Source organism: Pseudorca crassidens, chromosome 13 (assembly GCF_039906515.1).
Source record: "Pseudorca crassidens isolate mPseCra1 chromosome 13, mPseCra1.hap1, whole genome shotgun sequence".
NCBI lineage: Eukaryota > Metazoa > Chordata > Mammalia > Artiodactyla > Delphinidae > Pseudorca > Pseudorca crassidens.
Genome location: NC_090308.1, coordinates 62,926,835 through 62,954,131, shown reverse-complemented (window position 1 = coordinate 62,954,131; position 27,297 = coordinate 62,926,835). Strand labels below are relative to the sequence as shown.

General features: G+C 38.0%; 1 pseudogene; it reads left to right on the top strand.

Annotated features, from left to right (window-relative positions):
* Nucleotides 1-1,147: 1,147 nt before the first annotated feature.
* Nucleotides 1,148-27,297, top strand: LOC137204894 (activator of 90 kDa heat shock protein ATPase homolog 2 pseudogene; annotated as a pseudogene).

The following is a 27,297-nucleotide window of genomic DNA, read 5'->3' as shown; positions in this document are numbered from 1 at the left end:
AGACTGTGACTTCTCAAATTCCAAACCGTCTTTGCTAGATCTATGATATATTTCAGTTTTGTCTTCTTGCTTATCTAGACACAAGAAACATAGTCAAACTCTTTTTTTAAAAAAAAAAAAACAACACATTATTACATGGTTCATGATAGCACAGGCTCTGAAGATAGATACCTGGACTCTCGTACTAGTGTTTTGTTTTCTTTTTAATATAAAGGTATTTATTGGTATAAATAAATAAATAAATAAAAAGTGCAAGTCTTTTGGTCCTATCCTCACAACTAGGAAAAGTAACGTTGAAGTATTTCAAATTACCTGTCAGAGGTGGCAGAGTGTCAGCACTTAGACCCAAAGAGGTCCCCTCAGTGGGGAAGATTAAACCGTGTTTTTAATGTTTTTCTATTGATTAGAAATATAAAACTAGATATACACACTTTAGAAGTCATGGACATAATACATTTAATTATGAATTCAAGAAACCTTTAAAAAATCAAGTATATAAATAAAAAATGTTAACTCAAGGGAAATACCATTAGGAATAGTAAAATTTGTCTCAAAATGTCAATAGAAGCTAACAATGGTTATTTTTAGGCATAAAAATTAAATTTTCAAAGAAACAACTAAGTAGCTTCACTGGACAGAAATGTCCTTTTGAACTGAAATGTAGCTCATTTTCGCTTACACCTTTGCAAGGGGACCACAGGAAAAAACTAAAGCATAACTTTCTGTGGTGGCAGAAATTGCTAACAACACCAGAGTAAATCTGCTGGCGGTGAAACATGGAAGGACACATCTGGAGAGGGGCGGGAAATGCAAAACACATCAGAGGCAATTTTTCAGTGGATAAAATTAAATCAAAGGAGAAAGCAAATTTACTGGAACATAAATATAAATGATAAAATGGGAACTACATTTTCTAAAATAAGACTGTGTCTCTTAAATATTTCAGTGGTATCTACAAAATCAACTCCATGATTTAAAATTCTACAAATGAAATTCTAAATATCCTATTCCTGACGCATACAAAAAACTACTGGCGTGAGTGTATTGTTTCTTTTTTAGAACTCACCATCTACCACAAAAATAACTGCAGCAAAAGAATTAAATTGAATGTGTATTATATGTTAGTAAGGAATACAGTATAATCACAATGGTTGCTTTAACAGGCTTGGCTGGAAACAAAAAGCTTGATGTGAAAATACTCAGGTAATGCTTTCTCTAAGTCATTGAAATAACCAATGCACTTCTGCTCTGGGGCCTGAGCAAGAAGAAATTATTCAATAGCCTAGGACACAGAGTTATACTGTACTTTTAATGTTCCTGTTGTTTGAAAATACATGTTAACCTAGATAGAACAGATTTGTAAAATGTGTTCTGGTAAGAATGAGAAATTTTTACAAATCTGTTTTGCTTCATTTTGAGATTTTTTTAAATTTAATTAATTAAAAAAACATTTTTTTTAAACAGTACTGATTATATGACTATGAAAAGAAGACTTACCCAATCAGCCAAGTTTTCAGCAAGCAGTCCCTAGGGACCGCATGGGTCAATTTTTGTAGGTATTAAAACACACACACACACAAATCCATACACAAACTAAATCAATAAAAAAAAATCTAATTCTTAAATTCTATCAATAAAAGCTTATTTTAATTGATATATACCCATTTCAGTTGATAAGCAGCTTTTAGAGGCAAGAAGTTGAATATAATAATCTTTTAATCTTTTCAAGTAATAAAACATAAAGAAAAATGATTATTTTCCAAGGGGAAGATACACATATATATTTTATATAAGGTCATATGTATATATGTATATATACATACACACACACACACATGTGTATATGTGTGTGTGTAAGGGGGAACTTAAATTCTTTGATTTGGGTACCATATTGGAAACAATATGAACAAAGATTGAATTAATTTAAACAGAAACAAATCATGTTTTCTTTTGTTCTAAAGTGCAAATACCGATCCTCTCCTTTTCCTGAGTTCACTGAGGTTGCCTCAAGAGACTCGACACTACTGAGCTAGCAGGAGCAGTCAAACTTCCCTGAATTTTTAAAATGTGTTAAAATAAAAGACTCTTCCACTAACAACTTCACTAGAATTATCAAATCTTCACCACTGAAGTTTAGTCATTAGGCAGATGGATGGGTTTTTACTCCTCCTATCATTTTTAATTGTCATGGAATTACATTTATCCTCCCTAAACCAGTACAATGTATGCTGTTCTAGGTTCAGTTGAAAGGGATGCACCCTAGAAGAGACAAATTATTCCACTATCACCAAAACATTTATTAAATGTCCATATTTTTAGAAGACAGTATTGAGTGTTATAAACAGGAATTAATTAAGCTCAATTCCTGCCTCATGGGAGGTTAGAGTGTGAGCTGTCCAGAGAGCAATGATGCAGGCATTTTAAGGTCATGCATTAAACAGACAGAAAGAGATAAGTAAGTTTTTACCATGAACATTTGCACTCTTGAACAAAGTATATCAGTGAACTGGGTGAAAAAAACTCAGGAGATGCATGTCACAGTGATTCATGACCACACCACCAATCATGTAGGAAAGACCCCGGCTGAAATCCCAGGACTTGACTGAATGCTGTTCAAATGAAAGCATGATAAGAAGGGGTGGGCACAGTGGAATTTTTCCTAAATCTTCTATATCTCATCTGAGAAATTACTAAAAAGAAAGGATTGCTAACTTGCATCTGCTTTACATGTTTTTAAAATGCTTTATATACTGTGGGGAAGAGGGTCAAATAAGAAATAAACTACTTACTGGCAAACACAGCAGAGAACCACACTAGAGCAATATATACTTTTCATTCTGGTAGAGTGTTAAGTACATGCTTAGAGAATTACTGCCATTTTATATACCAGAAATCCCTAATACACCGACATATCACTACCTCTCCTTTACTCCACAACTCTAAATGGTTAACAGATCTTATTAATTCTGCCATATCTCTACCTCTCAAACTCATCCTTCTTCACCATTTTCAGGACAACCAAATTAGCATGGATTGTTAATCCTTTCTTTCTGGATAATTGTAATAACCTCCTAGCCATTTTTCTTTCTAGTCTGTTTACCAATCCTTTCCATAACAGGTCCACACTGCTGACTTGAGGTTAATTTTTTTTTCAAAAATACACATCGTATTATACATTTTCCATTTTAAAAATTCAAGAGCTTTCCCACCCCAGTGTTCACAAACCAGTGGTTACCAATGGGGAGAGGGAAGAGAGGAGGGGCAAGGTAGGTGTATATGATTAAGAGGTACAAACTACTATGAATAAAATAGGTAAGCAACAAGGATACACTGTACAGCACAGGGAATAATAGCCATTATCTTGTGAAAACTTTAATGGCGTATAATCTGTAAAAATACTGAATCACTATGCCATACACCTGAAAGTAATATAATATTGTAAATCAACCACAGTTCAATAATAAATAAATAAATAAATAAATAAATAAATAAATAAATAAATAAATAAAATCCAAGAGTTTCCATCCATTAGGCAATAAAATCTTGACTCCTCAGACTAACACATGAATGACCCTGATATACCAGTTTTGTTTTCAGCCACCTCTGGTTCACTATCTTCCCATTCCCCCATCTCAGCCACAAGTTTGATGAGTTCATTATGATTTTTCTTGCTTATCTGTAGGGGTACATATTGTTTCCTCTGTTCAGAGTACTGTTTTCTTTTATCTCCACTTGAAGAACCCTTACTTTACCCCCAATATCAAGTCCAAATGTTATCTCTTCTGTGTAGCTTTCCGCTATGTTCAAAGGAAGCTGAGAACTCCTTACTGTTTTACCCATGACATTTTATGGGTATGATTTTTCCACTTAAAAGGCAGACACAAGGTGTTGCTCATATATCCTCACTTGCCAGCACTACCAGTGAAGTAATAATACCATCTTCTCATGACCTGTTGCTTTTGATTTTCAGAGTTCTTTCAAGCACATTGTTTCATTTTATACTTTCAATAAGTTTGTAAAGTATTACACAGCAGATATCTTTCCCATATAGCATAAGGAAATTGAGTGTTAAAGTCAATAAATAACTGAGAGTTTTTGTTTTGTTTTAAATATTTGCTTTGTTTTATTTTACTTATATTTTAATGTCTATCTAGTATATCACTGTCTTTATTATTTTTTTATAGTTGATTTACATATAGTTGAAGTATAGTTGATTCACAATGTTGTGTTAATTTTGGCTGTAGAGCAAAATGATTCAGTTATACATATATATACTTTTTTTAATATTCTTTTCCATTATGGTTTATAATAGGATATTGAGTATAGATCTCTGTGCTATACAGTAGGACCTTGTTGTTTATAGTCTTTATTATTAACATTACATTTAATCTCATATATACATGTGTGTACTTCCCCGCTGCTGTGGGATAGAAAGAAACATTATCCCTTTGTATATACATGATTTTCTTTGAGCATTCATTAAGGATCAGTATATTAAAAACCAAAAAATCCCTTAGCTTTCATTTCTTTCATTTTGATTCTACCTCATCATGACATAAACTATGGCTTGACTAATGCTCTAACCAAGGTATTATAAAACATTTTAGATAGGTGCTTTAGGATAATGATTTATGAAATAATCATTGAGGTCAACTGCTATGAATGGAGCTTTCCAAAAGTCTTAGTACAAAAGTCCTAATAGATCATATCCTTTGTACACCTTAGGGGAGGTAACCATAAATTTATTTTGATAATGTCTATGTCAGTCAGTATGTTTTATTTCTCTTCTATGCAAAAGACTGAGAATTAATATAAGTGAAAAAAGAAGAAACTAGTCAGTGTTGTCCTTACATTTCTGTGTTGAAAATAAACCAGATTTTGTTTTCATCCTACATGGGAGGGAGAGGGGAAGAAGAATATTAACCAAATATACCAACTCAATTTTCTTTCCAGAAACCGTAAGAGTCTACACAGGGAAAATAATGAGAGGAAGAACATTCAGGCACTTGTAGGACTCTAAAAGGAAAAGCAAATGACAAGATAATAGGTTTTATGAGATAATACTATATTTTCCTATATACAACAAGGTCATTCATGCAGCCTGCAGTGGGCCACATTGCCTTCATTGCTTCCATAGTGGCTGCCACAGTTTTGTCCTGGTTCATTCACATTCCATTGCCCAATTCCTATTTGTGTGCGTAGCCCTGTATTTGTATGCAGATGCCTGGGATCTGTTAGTAACCTTCTTCTGACTAACTGTGTGTGAACAAATATATCTTCTTATCTGAACATTTAGAGCAAAGTTTGGTAAATAGTGCAAGACCCAGGAGGGAAGACAAATCAAAACTAAAATCATAATTTCAACGCCTTGAACTCTTGCTATATATTTTGTCATTCTTGGGCCTTACTCAAATGGTTAATGAGACCCAAACTATTTTAAATGCATGTCTCTAAAATCTAAGTGAGATGCAGCCACATTTGAGTAAAGAGCTATTAAAATGATGATATCATTATATTGTATCTAAGGATAAAACACACAGTAAATATTTAGTCTTTCACAGTCACAAACAACTTAAATGGATGAATATAGTCTATTCATTGGTTTATGGTTCTAATAGCCTCCAGGAAATGTCAAATTCACATGTCCCAGAACACAAGATTTAGCTTTTGGATTTTTAACTTAACTAAAAGACGTATAAAAGCACACAGTGATCTAGCTCCCTATTGGCTCCACATCTGTGTAGGATTATATGCAAACAATATTTGAGCTAGCATTGGTCTCACATCAGTTCACTAGCTTGAATGTAGTTAATTTTTTTTTAGAGACAAAAAAAGTGAAGGAAGACAATTTGGAGAAGCACTGTTTTCAGCAATAATCTTACATAAGAGGTAAGGCTCAAAGTTGCCAAAATGGAATCTGGAAATAGAGATCCATAGCCTTATGTCTAAAATAAATCATAATTGTTCTGAAAGTGATTAATGCTGGGTGACAGCCAATGTTCCTTTGATAAAATAGAGCTGACTCTGATTCTACAATTGAATAGACAGGAAATGGCTCACCATTTGGTAATGAATTAACTCTTTCTTAGAGGGTTATAGTAATTCTAAACTATAAGCCACAAAAATGTCTGGGATGCCAGGAAATTAAACAATGTCCAGGGGTAGCAAACAATTGCTCTTTTTCTATCACTGTCTCATGCTGCTCTTGCTTTTACTCTTTTCTTATCTGCAGATTTTGGTGGACAACGTACCTATTGCTCAAGGAGTTTCTTAAAAATTGACTCTGCTGATTGGCTGCATCCAAGAGGAAGTTATTAAACAATGGCAGTACTCCTTGGTGGCTTTTCAGCTTGCAAAAGTTGCGCGTACACACACAAACACCATCTATCTATCTATCTATCTATCTATATATATATATATACGGCTTATGGAAGGAAACACATTTATTGAGCATCTGCTACATGTCACACACAACCTATGTGTTTGTTTAATCTGATAATAAATAAATGTAAGGCAGATTTCTCCCCAAATTACCCTTTAATATAAGAGCTTTGCCTTACATTCAGGTCTTACAATGTTTCCTGTATGATGCATGTTTTCTCAATTATTAATTTATTATTTATTTATTAAATTTAAAAAATTTTATTATTTTTTTCTTCCAGTTTTATTGAGTTATAATTGACATACAGCACTGTATAAGTTTAAGGTCTACAGAGGTAGTACGCTCTTTAACATAGGTCTTAGTAGTATTTTTTTGGATGTCTCCTCAGGCAAGGGAAACAAAAGCAAAAATAAACAAATGAAACTACATCAAACTAAAAGGCTTTTTAGTGAAAGAAACAAAACAAAAATTCCACCTACTAAATGGGAGAATATACTTGCAAACAATATATCAGATAAAGGGTTAATATCAAAAATACACCGAATAACTCATAAAATTCAACATAAAAAAACAACCTGATTAAAAAATAGGCAGAGAATCTGAACAGACATTTTTCTAAGTTAGACATATTCATGGTCAACAGGGACACGAAATGATGTTCAACATCACTAATCATCAGAGAAATGCAAATCAAACCACAGTGAGATATCCCTTCACACCTGTCAGAATGGCTATTATTAAAAAGACAACAAACAACAAGTGCTGGAGAGGGTGTGGAGAAAAGGGAACCCTTCTGCACTTTTAGTGGGAATGTAAATTGGTGCATCCACTATGGAAAACAGTATGGAGATTCTTCAAAAAATTAAAAATAGAACTACCATAAGATCCAGCAATTCCACTCCTGGGTATTTATCCAAAAAAAGGAAAACACTAATTAGAAAAGACATATGTACCCTATGTTCATTGCAGCATTATTTACAACACCAAGACATGGAAGCAACCTAAGGGCCCATCAGTCGATGAATGGATAAAGATGTGGTATTATATACAATGGAATATTATTCAGTCATAAAAAAGAATGAAATTTGCCATACGCAAAAACATGGATGAACCTAGAGGGTACTATGCTATGTGAAATAAGTCAGACAGAGAAAGACAAATACTATATGATTTCACTTATATGTGGAATCTAAAAAACAAATGAACAAACATAACAAAACAAAAACAGAATTACAGATACAGAGAACAAACAGGGGGGTGACAGGTTGAGGGAAATAGGTAAGGGAGATTAAGAGGTACACACTTCCAGTTGCAAAATAAATGAGTCACCAGTATGAAATGTAAGATGTGGGGAATACAGTCAATAATTATGTAATATCTTTGTATGGTGACTGATGGTAACTAGACTTATTGTAATGATTATTTTGAGATGTATGGAAATGTCAAATCACTATGTTGTGTAACAGGAACTAACAGAGTGCTGTACGTCAATTATACTTCAAAAACAACAAACAAACTCATAGAAAAAGAGATCAGATTTGTTACCAGAGGTGGGGGGAAGGGGAAGGGGAATTGGATGAAGGTAGTCAAAAGTTACAGACTTCACGTTATAAGATAAATAAGTCCTAGGAATGTAACATACAACAAGATGAATATAATCAACTGTACTGTATGTTCTATATGAAAGTTGTGTAGAGAGGAAACCCTAAGAGTTCTCCTCTCAAGGAAAACAGTTTTTTCTATTTCTTTAATTTTGTATCTATAACAGATGATGGATGTTCACTAAACGAATTGTGGTAATCATTTCATGATGTATGTAAGTCAAATCATTTTGCTGTACATAAAATATTTTTAAATACTATGTAATAAGCTGGGACACAGGCAGAGCAAATTCCCATAATTTGTCAAATGTAGTCATTAAAATTGTAACAAGATCTTGAGAGTTCCTGATTCCTGGAATGCAAAAAAACTATGAAGCTGGGTCCCTGTCATCATATGGTATATTTAAATAGCCCTTTTAGACACACATCTCCCCATTCCACACCACACTCCCTGTATGCAACATTGTCAAGCCCAGGCTCTTTCTCCCCACGGGCATAAGTTAAGTCCATCTAGAAAATGATTAGATCTGCAGAATGCAGATGATTTTAAACTGGAAAGAAGAATAAAGCCTTGGAGACAGCACAGAATGTGGTTATAGTAGTCCAAGTTAAAAATGACTAGAGCATCAGCAGGGGATTTCACTGCTAGACTAGTGTGGTTATTAATGGACAAATGCTCTTTCCTCAACTGGGGAACTGCTTCTACTTTTTGTGGTTATGGGAATAGGAAATGGAAGGAGACAACACTTTACTGGCAGACACATTACTGACCCTGCAGAGGCAGCAAGAATAATGAGCAGAGAAGGTTTTAGAGAAGACAGTCCTGCCAAGCAGAATAACTGCTGCAGGAAGTGCAGGATTCCTTGGACATGATGGTGACTGGGTTGGGTCACCCTCTATTAGAGTAGGATGGATCAAGCAAAAGGACTGGTGAATAAAATCATCCTAGAATGTTGAAATCACTAGGTAAAAAGCCAAAACATCCTGATTCCTGTCCATTTGTGAGTCATGGTTATTGGAGGGAACCAACCTTTCACTTCACTTATGACACATCTTGACAATTACTTGCTACTCATATATCTGGTATGGTCCTGAGTTCAGATATTCATTCTGTAATCTGAGTATTCTTGATTTTTTGCTGCGATAAATATGGCTATCAAAATAATATAGAATGCAGATTTTAGACTAGTATAACTCTCCGAGATAATGTTTAAAATAAATTAAATGGTGAGGATTTTCTTTTAATTGCAGATTTTAGGAAATAATTTTGGCTGGAAAGGAACAAATGTATGCTTTTAGATTTGATGTTTTGCTTGTTTCACATCTCAAAACTGTTTACTTAGAATCAAATTCTTATGAAAAACATATTTGGAACTAGAGTCAATAAATATAATGCATGAAACAGATAAAGGAGGAATAAATAATGGAAGAACATAAATAAATAAAATTAAATGAGAAAGCAAGTCATGTTACTGTAGGCTAAATAATATCTAGAAGTGGCCCCTCCTTGGGAGATGATAACTCTGTTTAGTGTTTTTCCTTCTCTTTCTTTCACTTTGACTTTGGGAGCCCAGCAAATAGCTTTGCCTGGGAAAAAAATACAATTAAAGGAGTCAGGCAGAGGGACAAACCAGTCCTCACCTCTGCAACTAAGAACTTGAGGCATAAGTGGATAATTTCTGAAGCAAGATGGCTTTTGCAGAACTATGTTTTTGAGATGCTTAAAATTCTTCCACAAACAATATATTCTTCCACTTTTGATGTATTATTAAATTTTAGAGCAGAAATGTATCAAGGGTTTTGGGGCCTCCACAAAACAATTTGTTTAAATGAAACTGCCCCTGGAAAGGGTCATAACATTATCTGCAGACTCTTGGGCAGTTTTCTTTGTAATCGCGTTAGAAAATCTGGCTTTCTGGAAAGGAAAATTAAGATGATCCTCTAAGCAGCTACGGAAAAAGAAAACTAGGTACCTCAACTGGGAAGAAATGGACGTAGAAAGGAATCAGAAACGGCCTTTCCCGGGATCTCTGCCTTTTCTGCCATTTGCCCCACTCTGCCTACAAAGGGCTACAGCTCTGCCCACTCCTCCTGATGATATTATTGGCAGTCAGCTGAATGTCTGCACAGAGAACGCCACAGTCACGGCAGGATTGTTTCTGTATTGAAAAAGCAGAAACCAGCTTCTTGGCACTCCTTCAGAATAGATGTGATTTCCTAACAAAACAGGAATGCTCAATCAGAAGAGTTTTTGGAACTTTTCCATCTGCCATGAAACTTGGTGAATGGTCTGAGTTTTTCCAAAATTACTTGAAATGTAGCTGTTGGGAGGCTGTGCTGATTGTTCCAATTTTCCTTTCAATTTTGCATTTTGTTGGATGCTTCCCTCAAGTCTTCGGTGTAGTTCTATCATTAGTCAGAGCTGGAAGGTTTATTATTTATTTTGACAGTCACCAGCCTATTTTGTCAAGCAGTACACATTACTGCTCCATTTGACAGGTGTTACTCTTAAAATCCTTCAGTTTCTTTTTTCCCCCTCTGAGTGAGGCTTCTATATCTGCTGTCTTGTTTACCTTCCCAAAGGAAGCACAGTACATTTTCTGGTTGATAAAAGCTTTGTTTTGTTGCTACTTTTCAGTGACAGATTAAGCAGCCATTGGCCAAAGGGGGGAGAAAAAAACCTTTTTTTGATTTAATCTAAATTTTGGTGATGTGCTTAAGCTGGGATCCAACAGGCAATTAAAAAATAATAGTAAAATAAAAATAAAAGAAAGGATAGTGAATGTAATGTAAATAGAGGAAAGAAAGTACTGCCGTTTCACCTACAATATATATATATTGTGAGATTAGAAAGGTCAAAATGAGCTTTAAGTTTGGGGTAAAAAGAAATAAGCTGTGTAAAATGTTCCAACTCTCCCAGAAGAAGATGCGTTGGCAATGATGATGTAGAAGAGGATACTGGCTCACGTTAGAACTCAGGCCTTTCTGAGGAAGATGGTGTATGAACTCATTTTAAAATACAAATAGTAATACAGACAAAAGAAAAGATGGTGAAGAGCCTTCTATATTGATGCCAATATAGAGATGGGAATTTGATTTTGGACATGCCAATTATAACCTATTATGAAACACTGGGGAATTATTTTTTTCCTGATGTTCATGGTTCCTCACTGTGACCTATTCAGTGCTCTAACTTCCTTTTCTGTTCAAATGTTACCTCCTCAGCAAGCCTTCTCTGACCACCCAATGCAAACCCTTCTCTACCACCTCCTTTGCAGCTCGCTATCAAGTCCTGTTTTATGTTTCTTAATAGAATGCTTCATTTCCTGTCAGGAAGAAAAAGCAAATATTTGTTTAATTATGTACTGTCAGTCTCTTCTCTCTTTTAGCAGTACTGGGTAACACAGTACCCTACACGTAGTGGACTAAAACAAAACACATTTATTATTTATTTATTTTTTTGCGGTACGCGGGCCTCTCACTGTTGTGGCCTCTCCTGTCGCGGAGCACAGGTTCCGGACGCGCAGGCTCAGCGGCCACGGCTCACGGGCCCAGCCGTTCCGCGGCATGTGGGATCTTCCCGAACCGGGGCACGAACCCGTATCCCCTGCATCGGCAGGCGGACTCTCAACCACTGTGCCACCAGGGAAGCCCGAAACACACTTATTAATCATGACTTTGTGATTCAGAAATTTGAGCAGGGTTCCTCGGAGATGACTTCTCTGTGCTCTGTTGTGTCGATGGCGCTCACCCATTCAGATGGTAGCTGGGCTGGAGGATCAGGATGGCCTTACTCCCATGCTGGGGGCCTTAGTGCTGGGTTGTTGGCTGGGGCCTCTCTCTCCACGTGGCCTCTTTCTCCAGATGGACAGCCTAGACTTCTTTACCAGGTGGCTCAGGATAGCAAAAGAATAAAAGCAGCAGCTGCCATGTCACATAAAACCTAGGACCCGAACTAGTACAGCATCACTTTTCCCACATTTGATTGATCAAGTAAGTCTAACCCGTATTCCAAGGGAGAAAAAATAGGCTCCAATTTTTAATGTGAGGCGTTGCATGCATGCACAGGCACAGGAGGAATTGTTACAGCCCTCCTTGCCGACTATTCATCACACCTCCTAAAATTTGAATTTCCAGATGGCATCATTTAGTTGTGTGGAATCAAGAATACACTTGCTCATTTATTATTATTTTTCATTATGTCTACAGTGAGACAATGTTGAATACCATACCCACATCTCCAAGGCTGATTTCTTTTTTTAACTAGGATTTTTAATCTCTATCTGATAATGGAATATTTCTTCTTATATGTCCTAGTATTGCTTCAGAAACAATATACACAAGTAAAGCCATCTCTCCTCCCATGCCAGCTTTTTCTCATAATTCTATTCTATAAATGCTATTATCTCAGACTTTTATTATCTCCAAGGATATAAAATGTGGAGTTACCTTTCTCCTCCTTTTGCAATCAGATAGAAAGAGAACCACATTTGAAACTGGCTCTACCTTTTACTGGCAGTGTGAAAGTGAGTAAATCACTTAGCCTTTCTGACCCTATTTATTCATCACTTAAAACTGATATGATACTTTCATCTCAGGGTCATTGTGGAGATTAGTTTTGAAAAAACTTTGAAAAGGCCCGAACACGTTAAGCACACACCAAATGCGAATGTCCAACTTCACGATGTCTTTCTCTAGGGCTCATGCGTCCCATACTTATTGCTAACATTTTCTGTATGCACTGCACCTCCACAATTACAAACAGTAAACTCCCTGAAGGCAGTGACTCCCCAGATTCTTTTTTTTTTGCGGTACGCGGGCCTCTCACTGTTGTGGCCTCTCCCATAGCGGAGCACAGGCTCCGGAGGCGCAGGCTCAGTGGCCATGGCTCACGGGCCCAGCCGCTCCACAGCATGTGGGATCCTCCTGGAACGAGTCATGAACCCGTGTCCCCTGCATCGGCAGGTGGACTCTCAACCACTGCGCCACCAGGGAAGCCCCACCCCCAGATTCTTGACATACGACCACACACATCCAGAACTCAGAACGTGATAACGTCTGTCCATTGACTCACATTAACATTAATTAAAAAGTTTAAACACCATTTTGGGGGCAGTAAATGTGAATTCACTGGCTTTTTGGAAAAAGAGGCAATATATATTAAATAGTTTTTCGTTGTTTTGTGTTCTACATTATGCTGTGTTCTCTATACAGCAAACTCTACTGAAAAGAAAACTATACAGGAAAATAAGAGGGCTGGTAAATGTATCTTTTGGTGGGAGCATTTAATCCATTTACATTTAAAGTAATTATACATATGTATGTTCCGATTCCCATTTTCTTAATTGTTTTGGGTTTGTTATTGTAGGTCTTTTCCTTCTCTTGTGTTTCTTGCCTAGAGAAGTTCCTTTAGCATTTGTTGTAAAGCTGGTTTGGTGGTGTTGAACTCTCTCAGCTTTTGCTTGTCTGTAAAGGTTTAAATTTCTCCATCAAATCTGAATGAAATCCCTGCTGGGTAGAGTAATCTTGGTTGTAAGTTTTTCTCCTTCATCACTTTAAATATGTCCTGCTACTCCCTTCTGGCTTGCAGAGTTTCTGCTGAAAGATCAGCTGTTAACCTTATGGGGATTCCCTTGTATGTTATTTGTTTTTTCCCTTGCTGCTTTTAATATGTTTTCTTTGTATTTAATTTTTGACAGTTTGATTAATATGTGTCTTGGTGTATTTCTCCTTGGATTTATCCTGTATGGGACTCTCTGTGCTTCCTGGACTTGATTAACTATTTCCTTTCCCATATTAGGGAAGTTTTCAACTATAATCTCTTCAAATATTTTCTCAGTCCCTTTCTTTTTCTCTTCTTCTTCTGGGACCCCTATAATTCGAATGTTGGTGCATTTAATGTTGTCCCAGAGGTCTCTGAGACTGTCCTCAGTTCTTTTCATTCTTTTTTATTTATTCTGCTCTGCAGTAGTTATTTCCACTATTTTATCTTCCAGGTCACTTATCCGTTCTTCTGCCTCAGTTATTCTGCTAGTTATCCCTTCTAGAGTATTTTTTTTTTTTTTTTTTTGTGGTACATGGGCCTCTCACTGTTGTGGCCTCTCCCGTTGTGGTGCACAGGCTCCGGATGTGCAGGCTCAGCAGCCATGGTTCACGGGCCCAGCTGCTCCGCGGCATGTGGGATCTTCCCGGACCGGGGCACGAACCCGTGTTCCCTTCATCAGCAGGCAGAATTTCAACCACTGCACCACCAGGGAAGCCCTAGAGTATTTTTAATTTCATTTATTGGGTTGTTCATCATTGCTTGTTTCCTCTTTAGTTCTTCTAGGTCCTTGTTAAATGTTTCTTGCATTTTCTCTATTCTATTTCCAAGATTTTGGATCATCTTTACTATCATTATTCTGAATTCTTTTTCAGGTAGCCTGCCTATTTCCTCTTCATTTGTTAGGTCTGGTGGGTTTTTTATCTTGCTCCTTCGTCTGCTGTGTGTCTTTCTGTCTTTTCATTTTGCTTATCTTACTGTGTTTGGGGTCTCCTTTTTGCAGGCAGCAGGTTCGTAGTTCCCGTTGTTTTTCGTGTCTGTCCCCAGTGGCTAAGGTTGGTTCAGTGGGTTGTGTAGGTTTCCTGGTGGAGGGGACTAGTGCCTGTGTTCTGGTGGATGAGGCTGGATCTTGTCTTTCTGGTGGGCAGGTCCACGTCTGGTGGTGTGTTTTGGGGTGTCTGTGGCCTTATTATGATTTTAGGCAGCCTCTCTGCTAATGGATGGGGCTGTGTTCCTGTCTTGCTAGTTGTTTGGCATAGGATGTCCAGCACTGTAGCTTGCCGGTCGTTGAGTGAAGCTGGGTGTTGGTGTTGAGATGGAGATCTCTGGGAGATTTTCACCATTTGATATCACGTGGAGCTGGGAGGTCTCTTGTGGACCAGTGTCCTGAAGTTGGCTCTCCCACCTCAGAGGCACAGCCCTGATGCCCGGCTGGAGCACAAAGAGACTGTCCTCCACACGGCTCAAAATAAAAGGGAGAAAAAATGGAAAGAAAGAAAGAAAGAAGAAAGAAAGAGAATAAAATAAAATAAGATAAAATAAAGTTATTAAAATAAAAAATAAAACTAATTATTAAGAAAAAAATTTTAAAAAGTAAAAAAAAACCAAAAAACAGATGGACAGAACCCTAGGACAAATGGTGAAAGCAAAGCTATACAGACAAAATCTCACACAGAAGCATACACATACACACTTACAAAAAGAGGAAAGGGGAAAAAATCATAAATCTTGCTCTCAAAGTCCACCTCCTCAATTTGGGATGATTCGTTGTCTATTCATGTATTCCACAGATGCAGGTACATCAAGTTGATTGTGGAGCTTTAATCCGGTGCTTCTGAGGCTGTTGGGAGAGATTTCCCTTTCTTTTCTTTGTTCGCACAGCTCCTGGAGTTCAGCTTTGGATTTGGCCCCGCCTCTGCGTGTAGGTTGCCTGAGGGCGTCTGTTCTTTGCTCAGACAGGACGGGGTTAAAGGAGCCGCTGATACGGGGTCTCCGGCTCACTCACGCCCGGGGGAGGGAGGGGCCCGGAGTGTGGGGTGAGCCTGCGGCGGCAGAGGCTGGCGTGACTTTGCACCAGCCTGAGGCGTGCCGTGTGTTCTCCCGGGGAAGTTGTCCCTGGATCACGGGACCCTGGCCGTGGTGGGCTGCACAGGCTCCCGGGAGGGGAGGTGTGGATAGTGACCTGTGCTCGCACACAGGCTTCTTGGTGGCGGCGGCAGCAGCCTTAGCGTCTCCGGCCCGTCTCTGGGGTCCGCGCTGATAGCCGCGGCTCGCGCCCGTCTCTGGAGCTCCTTTAAGCAGAGGGCTGGTTATTGTAAAGGGGACGACTGATTTTGACGGCCAGAGGAAAGTTTTTCAAAACCTGATGCCAGATGTTGGGTCAATCTTGGGAGTTATATTCATTTTAGCTTTACATTAAGATCTTTATATCTCCTTTTTAAAAGTCCTTAATATGTCAGCAATGATAGTTTTAGGAAAAAACATTTTAGAGACCAAATACTTTTTTTTCCTTCTCTGAAATATTATTTCAATTACTAGTAGCAACAATTAATCACTAAGTGATTCATCAGCCTGCAGCTGGGATTGGAGAGCTGACTTCCTTTCTTTATTCCTATTTTATGTTCTGTGCTCAGCAAGGATTGAGTAATAGCAAACTAATAACTTTTCCCTACCCTCAGCACCTTTTTCTCATACCAGCAAAGAAGAAAATTTTTAGTATTTTTTCCCAAGTACACTTTCCCTCACACATTTCTGAATGGAATTGTAGAATTACAAGTGTTAGTCCATTTTGCTATAAGAATAAGGCATTATAGAAAAAGATGGTTCCTTAAGATTTGACCTACCATTCTTAGTTATTTTTCACTAAACAACTCATGCTTGAGGCATGGCTAAATAACTGACTCCAAACAGATAATGGTTTTCTATTTCTTGGCTACCTGGCATTTTGAACTTCATGTGAATGACATGTAAAATGCTAGATTCATGTCCATGGTCAGAGAACAACTATTAGCAAATCCATTAGTTAGATATTGTATATACTTCTGAAGTTTTCAATAAGCTCCCCCCCGCTACTTCTAATGTATGAAGTCAAAACTAATTTAGAAATGTATCTGATTCATATGACTCCGGATTTACACTATATTAACATATACCCATCTACTCAGTAATGGATCATCTTCAGATGTTCTAGTGTTCTGATTATCAATATGTTTCATTGCCTAGAATTCAGTTAGAGGGTATTGTAACCTGTTATGTCATTCCTAGGAGGGGCCAGCAGGTTGGCCTGGGAGCAGCACACTCACCCCGCACTCCAGAAAAGCAGTAAATTCATTTAGAGCAAGGTTCTCGTGTAAACAATCCACAGACTTAGAACCATCTACAAACGTCAAAGCAGAATTTGTGTCACCGGGCGTTTTCTATACCCTTCGTCAATTTCTCCAACATATTAAAATAAATCCTCTTAGTGGAAATCAGAAGTTCTCTTCAGGACTGTGCTGAATTTCCTTCTATTTAATCACATTCATTTATTCACTTAATTAAAGCCCAGTATGCCTTGAAAATGTTAGCTACAAGATCTGTAGACTAAGGATTTTTTTTCTCCTACTCTCCTTAGTGTAACTAAAATTATAATTAGTATACATTAGCAATATTATACACGTCAAAAATTTAGAAGGGTCTGAGACGTACTCTACCTGTGTTGCAAGTTAGCTTGCCGCAGTTTCGTGGGTGCTGGCAGAAGACAGGAGACTGCAGAAATAAAGGACTTTATTAGTCACAGCAATAGCAGTTGTCAGCATTTATGCTGGTGCCCCATAGGACAATGTGAAATGAGCCAAGTGCCTGCACACACACAATGGTTTGTATTCCAGGAGTGGGATTCCAACCTTAGGGAAACTGAATCTTTTATAATGGGCAGCAAGCCTGCCTGATCTTTGCCTCCAAGAGAAACACTGTCTTTGTCATACTGAGCAATAAACAGGCAAGACCTATGGAGACGTGTCTTCTAATGATATCCACCTTTCCAACCAACACTGTCTTGGCATCTGGAAAATTTCTCCTCTGAGCATAGCCCTCTGTCAGCCACATTGATTAATCTGGCTGATAGAGATTAGGGCTAAATATGTTCCATTTGGCTCACACGACATTTCATTAAGGCTGATATCAATAGGGCTCTGAGCTGCAGTATGCGGAAATTTGCAGTATTAACATCAACTGTCCCAGACCCAACCAGCTGAGCAGATCTCACAAACCATCTGGATCTACCTCAGAAATCTAGGTGTTTTTCTCCTTAAATTTCCACATTGACCTTTCAACTTGGCCTATGGCCTTAGTCTGATACAGCAGGAGTTTTAGAGATTACACAAGACTCTACCTTGGCACTCAAGGAGAAAATTTGAGGGCAATATCATCTGTCACAAGCCTGATCACTGAGTTATTACTAACCTGAATACATACCAGGACTGAGGCAGTGTCTTTGATCACCTCAACTAATATCAAAGACAAATTTTGTATCACCTTTTCTAGTTGGACAACTCACATTGTAGGGAAAACTGACTGCAAGGTGGGTGCAAGTACAAATCAGTTCCCTTTCTGGAAAGCTTGCCCAAGTAATCATTTTGGGAAGATGGCGCAGTCATCTAAGGGCTATGTTATTCTCTAGGAGTATTTCCTTAAAAACTTGGACGTCTCTTGTGACCACTCCTAAGGTTATAATCACTATTTGGGGGAGAGAAATAAGCTAATGCTTGGTTTCCATACAAGACATAGAGTCCTAACTGTACATGTGGTATCCCTAAAAAGAAAGTGCTATTGGGGCCACTGAAGGGGGGGGGTCTACATTATCCAGTAGCACACTTTGACTCCGCTCCAGTGTGGCCTCATAACCAGCTAGTAGATCTTATGTTTCTCAGTTTAGTTTGAACGATTGAATCTAGTTATTGTTTTTGAAGGTAATGTCTGAGGACAGTCAGTCTGCTCTGTCCTACTTTTCTGCATCATCAGCTGGGTGGCTTTTATCCACTCTGTAGCATCACTGAACTACAGTACTTGGCATAAGGGTGAAGCAGATACTAAAGGTGTTGACAGGAATTGTACTGTGAAGTGTAGGGACCAGGGCCATCATCTGCCCCTTTGATAGGCTTCTGGTAATTTTAAGAGGAATGGCAATCCAATGGTGACCAGAGCTGCCTGGTGGGGGAGAACAGATCCTGAAATCAGTTAAATTTAAGTGCTCATTAGTTTGAGAGAGATACATGAGGGCCTTTATCTTGAGGAAGACTCCAGGGATGGTCTGAAAGAAAAAAAAGTATTAATGTTACTTTCTCATCCATGTCTCCCGGGGTGTAAGATGTTCCCTCTCCAGTTCCAGGGTGATGCTCTTCCTCCACTGCCATAAAATATCTGTGTTCCATTACAGTAGCTATAACTTCACCTTTTTCAGTTATCCACTGCTCACACTCAGAAGGGATAGGTGCAGAAGTGCAAAAGTGACAAAGGCAATTTAATAGAACTTACAGAGCTCCCTTATTTCCCTCACTTTGGCCAGTGTGGGCTACTGTAGGGGATCTTGGCAAGCAATGTTCTCAACCAAGTGGTCGTTATCTTTATGATTTAACTATGTCACTGTTGCAAGAGGCATCTCTGGATGTATGGTGCTTCCCTTTGCCAGAGATTCCAATCAGCAATATCATCAGTCACAGAGGTCATTTGTGTAGAGATCATGCAAAGCTCACTTGATAGCTTCCAACCCACAGTTTTGGTGTGGGTCCCATTCAAAGGATGCATATTTGTGAACCAGCCAATATCATGTTCCAAGTAGAATGCCCACTCGAGACATGTGCAGTCTTCAATACTCAAAGAGTTCTATAAATTGTTGGATCTCTCTTTGAGGAGGGGCCAAGAGACAGTTTTTCCTTGATTGCCAGAGGGGTTGAGAGCTTTGATATACACTCACATAGTCTCAAGATACTCCTTGGCTAGCACGTCTCTAAATTTTGTTGGGGTTTATCAGCCACTCCTGCTGGGAGAAATGTAGTAACACTGAAGTCAAGACCATTTACACTGAGGCTTCAAAGTTGCAAACCTGCAGGCTGTCATCTATTTAGTGAAGACTTCAGACTTCATAAAGTAGAGACATTAATGTTACCTAGGCCACCCCCCTGAAGGCAAATGTCAGGGGAGCGTAGTTACCCCCAGGGGAGTACTACAAATGCATACTGGAGGCCCTGCTGCATGAAGCTACACTGGTCTTGATCCTCAGGTGCCAGTGGGATAGAAAATAAAGTTTTGCCAATGTTTAACACAGCATACCAAGTGACATCAGTAGGTGTAATGGAAATCATCTGTGGGGCTATAGTAGCAACAACAAGACTCAGTTGCCAATAATCCACTATAAGCCTCCATCTCCCATTATTATTTTTCACTGGCCACACAGGGCTGTTGTGGTGGTATTGCAGCCTATCCTTGCTATCTTTAAGACCTTGAGACTGTGATTTCCACTTGTCGTCCTTGGATTATACATCACTTCTGATGGACCACCTTGGAGGAGACAGGCAGAGGGTCTGGTTTACATGTCCCACTAACAGTTTTCTATATGTGACACTTCCTAATTGGGAGAATCCACTCTGGATTCAGTAAACACATATAAATTAATAAAATTGTACATTCAGGAGCAGAAATCACAACAGTACATTGAACTGACCCAAAGGGCCCCATCCACAAGACATATTAACTCCCCTTCCCTAATGTGTACCCAGCCCAAATCTCATTACCTAAATCTGGGTATCCCTTGAACTACAGAATCAGGAGAGATTGTGACTTGGGACCTTTCTCCAACAGAATTATACACATTTGAATTTTTTCCTTCCTCCAAATTCCCCTGCAAATCTAGAGGGAAGCATATGGCCTTTGGTTTTTCATGGAGTCAAGGGACACCTAGAACTCATTCAAAATCATCTTTCCCTTTAAAGTGGCTGAAGACAGGTTAATGAAGAGGGCGGAATGAGAGAGCCTGGAGGAATCAGAAAGCAAGTCATGTTTACTTTCCATTGTGAGCAGAGTGGTGTCTACATACAGCTCAACTAAATGAACCTCCAATGTTTTCAGTCCACCCAAAGCCATATATGAGCACCAAGATTACACACACCGACACCAGCTATTTTAGCTTTGGGGAACCTTTGATCCAACTGCCATAGTCACATTGCTTTCTGGTCGAGGCTGTGGATTTATTCCCTTTGGATTGTTTGGATGTGACATATGCAGTGGAGACTTCTTTTATTCCACCTTAATCTAGGACATCTGAAGTTCCATTATCAAAATAACAACTTAAGTTCTTTCTCAGTTTCAATGTAAGGCCTAGGGGAGTTTTCCAAAGTGACATTGCTTACTGAACAAATTTACTAGGCTTCTTTGGGTCCATTTCTTACTCATTAGTGGGTCACTTCCATCAGCATTGTAAAGCTCACCCAGGGCAGTAAGAGCACAAATCCTTATCAATGCTGCTTTCCCAAAGGAGTTTTCTTTCTCATGGAAATCTACCTGAAAGGGTCAAAGCTCCCTCATAGTAGCTAGGACCCCCTGCACAAAGCCCTGAGACCATTTATTGTCGTCTCTGAAAACATCTAGTGTTGGCATGCTAGACTGCAGAAGGCACTAAGTCACAAGACCACCCTTCTATCGCCATTCTCCCTTAATAGGTATTATATGCCCAAGTCAGGCATTATTTCCCATGTCTCATCTACCCAGCCAACTAACCAAAATTCTAATGGCTTGCCTGCTTTCTACTCTCAGTGGTCATGAAGTTCCCTCTACTCTTCCTTCAGCACATCTCTCTCTTTTTTTTTTTTTTTTTTTTTTTTGTGGTACGCGGGCCTCTCACTGTTGTGGCCTCTCCCGTTGCGGAGCACAGGCTCCGAACGCGCAGGCTCAGCGGCCACGGCCCACGGGCCCAGCTGCTCCGCGGCATGTGGAATCTTCCCGGACCGGGGCACGAACCTGTGTCCCCTGCATCGGCAGGTGGACTCTCAACAACTACACCACCAGGAAAGCCCATCAGCACATCTCTTTTTAATGAATGGTGGTAGAACTTTCTGCCACCGAACTCCAGGACAAGTCCTAGTACCAGCTAATGCAAAGAAATAGGCCTGAGGATGATCAGTGGATGAGAGCCTTCAGTTTCCCCTCTTACAAAAGAATTAGCAATACCTAGGGCATCATTTGAAATTGTCTTTACATCTACTTCCTAGTGCTTGGCCTGAAATCATCTCCACAATTCCTCTTAAGTAAAAGAAAATAAAATGGAGGACTTTTTATACCCACTTGATCTTCTCACATAAACTTCCCTCTTCTCCTGTTAATCAGCCATGAGACCCTTATCTTTATTCTTGCAGAAAGCCATGTCTCCACCAGCATCCCATCTCTCAGGACAATGGAGGGGTTTGAGATTTTACCTGACTAGCAAGTTATTCTGCCTTTCTTTCATAGATACTCAGAGAAGGCAAAAAATAAATAAATAAAAAATAAACCCCTGGGATAGGAGACAAAGGACTTTATTATTTCCAATGACAGTAATAGCCAGACTGTCAGTGTTTACACTGGTTCCCCAGGCTCCAATTCCCATAGGGTGGCACGAAGAGGTTCAGCTGACATCTGAACATGTAGTGGGTTACAGTACGAGACACAAAACATGAGTTAGAGAAATCAAGTCCTCTGTAATAGGTAGAAAACATGCCTACGTTTTAACCAAAGGTAAACATGTTTTCATTATACTGGGCAGTGATATAAACAAACAAGAACAACAAAAACAAAGAAACAAAACAAAAAATAAAACTGCCTTTTGCTCCAGAGGCAGAAACTACCTCTATCTCCTGAGGTTGTTTGCTATACTAACATCCTTGAAATAATAGTCCAGAACAAAGGCCTGTGTCTCTGCTCATAAGGCATGCAGAAATGTGAGAAACTCGTGGATAACTGTCTCCCAAAAACGTTCCCCTGTAAAAATGTATTAAAGTGCATTTTCTGTCTATGTTTTTGTTTCTGTCTCTTTCTCTTACACAAACACACACACACACACACACACACACACACACACACACACACTCCCCCCCCCAAAAAAACGTTGAAGAAGTGTTTTTGAGGTATCTTATAGCTTTAAAATAATTCCAAGAAGTTTTACAATAAAAATATCAGGATATTCATATAATATGAACGTCAGAATTTCTTTAATAGTTGATAAAATAAAAAAACCTGTTTTTCCAGTAATTATTAATGGGAAATGGAATGAATTCTAACTATATTAATAACATAGATAAGAAGAATGACTGCAGGGACTGACATGGGGAAATATCCAAAGTCACAGATCAGGAGCATTATGTGTAGCTAAGCAGGTATCAAGCTGGGAAAATTGGCTGGAATGAGAAAGTTTGGCAAATATTTGAAAAAAGAAAACAATTTGAGTTAAATTTATAAACGAAAAGAAATCCAGTCAGTTAAGTGATGGAGGATGAGTGAGGATGAAGCAGTACCGCTTCACTGAGCAAGATAATAATCCGCTCAGAGTATTCTGGACCCTGGAATTTTAGAGACTAAAGATTTAAGGTGGCTATAAAAGAATGAATTGTAGTGGTTGACACAGGAAGGATGAATAAGGATATCAATTGATGCCTACTCAATGTAAGGAAAATCTGGCAATATTTCAGAGATGATGAGAGTCCAAACTATACATGGAAGAAGAAAAAATTCTTCTCAGAATGTTTCAGTACAGAAGCCATTTAACTCACGTGGAAGTGAAGGTCTTTGGGACAGCCATCTATTTCACAGGACATAAAGATCTTCTCTAGTGGGAGTTAACAGATTTGGCCCTCCCAGCTCCTGTCTGAAGATATATGCAGCACAAGTTTAGGAAATGCCTATTATTATATTGTTTTATTGTATCATAAATATTCATAGCATCATACCACAGAGGAAAATTGTGCCAAAGGAGAGAGAGAATTCCAGCATCAATGAGCTTATGGAGCAATGTAATATTCAGAAAGAACAGGAGAAATGTAATATACTGACTTTTAATTTTTATTTCAGACTGATGCTCATGGCTATCTAAAGCTAGCCTCATTAGCAGAGGAGCAAAATAAATATACCAGTACAGGAGGGAAGCACACTACAAATTCCAAATTCTAGATTTGACAGACTTATTTATTGCATACATATGATGAAAATGTAACTATTACCATTTATAATTATGCTTTGCAGTCAGGTTTTGTTTTTTCCTTTGTAAAAATGCACATATGTAATGTGCAAGAGACATTGGATAAGGACAGTTTAATTATCCTCTCAAAAACAAATATCTTTGTACAGTCAAAGGTACCACACAGGGTGTACACATAAGATGGGCATTTCCTTTTTGATATTCCCATCTGGGCCTGCCTTGAAACTGAAAACTAAAACGGGCAAATGTAGAAGTTAATACATCAAGACTTAGTCTTCCTAAAATATTTTGCATCTCAAGAATAAACCCGTAATGAAATACATTTCATTTCGGCTTAGCTTTCTCAAAAGCCACCTACTCCAATTGCTTCAAATCATGCTGCCTATGCAATCTATCTTGCAACAAAGTCTAAATTAGTTTGTATCTGTATTACAGAAGCTAAACACAGCTGAAAGGTAGGTCTGTGAAAAGACATTTGTGTACATTGTCATATACACAACAAAGCAGATCTTCTGGTTTGAATTCCAACTTTGGGATCCAGTTCTATCAGTAGCTTTGTGTAGACATGAGCATACAGTGGAACTGACTTTGAATTCTAAGAATGTGAGTCCAGTTTGATTATATTTGCAATGTCCCTATGCAAACCACTAGAGGAAGGGGCATTGTCAAATAAATAATAATAATATAATAGCTAACATTTATTCATTTTTTTCTACTTATCAGGCACGAGATAAACATTTATATGCAATTTCTTATTTAATTCTCACCCCAGTCCTATGAGGCAGGTACAATTATCTATTATCTCTATTATATACATGAGAGAAAGCAGGCTTAGAAGGTTATGTAACTTTCCCGAACTCATAAACCTGTTAAAAGATAGTATCAGGACTTAGGCCAAGGTCTCTATGAACTTGGAATCCAAAATCTATGAATGACCTTAAGAAACACTTAAGTACAATCTAGGATTCTGCAAAGAAATGAATCTAAAATTGACTAGAGAAAGAAAGATGAGTCATGCAATTCAAACTCAATTTGTTAGAACATATTATTAAAAATGTTTTGTTATACTCTCCCACACTGGGAAGTTATCTTTATCAAGAATCCTGAGTCACGGAGTGCAAATCCAACCTGGCAAAGTGCCCTGCAAATACAAGCTGCTGTAGGTGATTCAGCATGAAACATCACCTTTTTCAGAATCTCACATTCAGTCCATTATTATAATTCCAATGGTACTGTCAATATCTCAATTTTATAGCTGAGTATCTCAACAATACCTTGTTATATAAAATTTTCTTAATTTAAAGAAATACCTTATAAAAGTTTTAAGTTAAATATAGAGTCTGTGTTTAGGGCAAACCATTGAGTATAGAGCAGTCTTACTTAGGAATTCAATACATATTGATCAGAAATAATAGTTTTTTAATCTCGCAAAATGACTTACCTAATAAAATGTTTAAATGACGTTTATAATAAATACAGATTGAAGCTGAACAATTATGATTTAATCGTGCTCTAATATCTGAATTATTTTCCTTCGAAAGTAAAATGAACTCTGATTAAAATTTTAATGGAGTAAATTAATCATCACTTCATATGAAAGTTATAAAAAAGTATTAAAAATAACTGGAACTACAATAATTTGTTAATGGATACACAAGATAAAAGATGTAAATTTTAACATCAAAATTATAAAATGTGTGTGTGCATGAGTGGGATAGTAAAAATGTAAAGCTTTATTATGCATTCAAAGTTAATTTATTAACAAGCTTAAAATAAACTGTTACAAATATGAGATGTTTTATGTAAGCCTCATGGTAATCACAAAGCAAAAACCTACGTAAATACACAAAAGATAAAGAGAAGGGAATCTAAGCATACCACTACAGAAAATCATCATATAAAAAGAAGAGAGCAAGGGAAGAAGAAAGAAACAAAGGAATTATAAAACAGTCACAGAACAACAAATAAAATGGAGAAATAAGTCTTTACCTTTCAACAATTACTCTAAATGTAAGTGGACTAAATTCTCCAATCAAAAGGCATAGAGTAGCTGAATGGGTTAAAAAACACAACATTCAAATATATGCTAACTACAAGAGACTTCAGCTTTAAGGACACATACAGACTGAAACTGAAGGGATGGAAGAAGGTATTCCATGAAATGAAGCCCCAAAGAGGGTAGGGGTAGCTATACTTATACCACATAAAATAGTCTGCAATAAGAGATAAAGGAGGTTATTATATAATATTAAAGGAGGCAATCCAACAAAAGGATATAACATTTGTAAGTATTTATGTACCCATATTGGATCCCCTAAATATATAAGGCAAATATTAACAGATCTGAAGAGAGAAATAGACAGCAGTACAATAATAGTAGAGGACTTTGATACCCTACTTTCAACAATTGATAGATCATCCAGATGAAAAAATCAATAAGGAAACATTGGACTTAAACTACACACTAGACCAGAAGGACCTAACAGACATATACAAAACATTCCATCCAAAAACACAGAATAGGCATTCTTCTCAATTGCACATAGAACATTCTCCAGGATATATCATGTGTTGAATCTGAACGAGGCTGCAGCACCTGTGCAGACATGGCCAAGTGGGGCAGGGGACCTGCCCTGGATCATGGAGGAGTGGGAAGACAGACCAACATGAACGACTGGCAATGGACAGAGCAGGATGTCACCAGCTGGTCCAAGGGGAAGTTCCATGAGCTACTGGTGGTCACTGTTGTAGAGAATAGGCTGGCTGCTGCAAGATCAGTAAGCTGAAGCAAGTGGAAGGTGAGGTTTTCTGCAGCAACTGGAAAGGAAAGCTTATTTCATTTTATGATTGAATATCAAACTGGGTTATAAAGGTATAATTAAAGAGTCTAGAGCAAAGCACAAGGGATTGATAGAAATATTCAACCTTTCTGAAGAAAATGAAGTAGATGACATTGAGGCAAATGTGAGTAAAAATAAAGATGGGGACATTATGAAAACTGAAGGTACTGTCAAGAGCAGGGAAGCTTTTTGAGATTGCCTGAAGGCACGTAGGAAGGAATTTAAGATGGGAATGATTTACTAACAAAGCTATGACAACTCAGGAATTGCCACTTGTTAAAAGGAGACTGAGTGAGAATACCTTGCAGGCCTCATCTCCCATGGCATTGGGCATCAGGATTCCCAATGTGGTGGCACTGCACATGATGGAACTATTTGATACATTTGTAGAGAAGCTGTATAGTGTCTTCAATGTGAAACTTTGGTGCACAAGTTTTACAAGGTTCCTGCTGTATTAGAAGATGAAAAGGGAAGGAAATCACAAATGTTTGATGGGAAAATCACCGTAGTATATGGAATTGTTAACAAATGAAAATATAATCATTGAGTGGAGATGTAGGAACTGGCCAGAAGTTGAACTGAATTTTGTGCCCCATCCAAAGTAAGTGAAATTACAATTGAAATGTAAAGGACTTTCTGTTTGTAAAGAAGAAAACATGAGATTCTGTTGGCAGAAGCAGCATTTTGAAGAAATGAAAGGTTTACTGCAGCTGACCACCCTAGATGGTTGA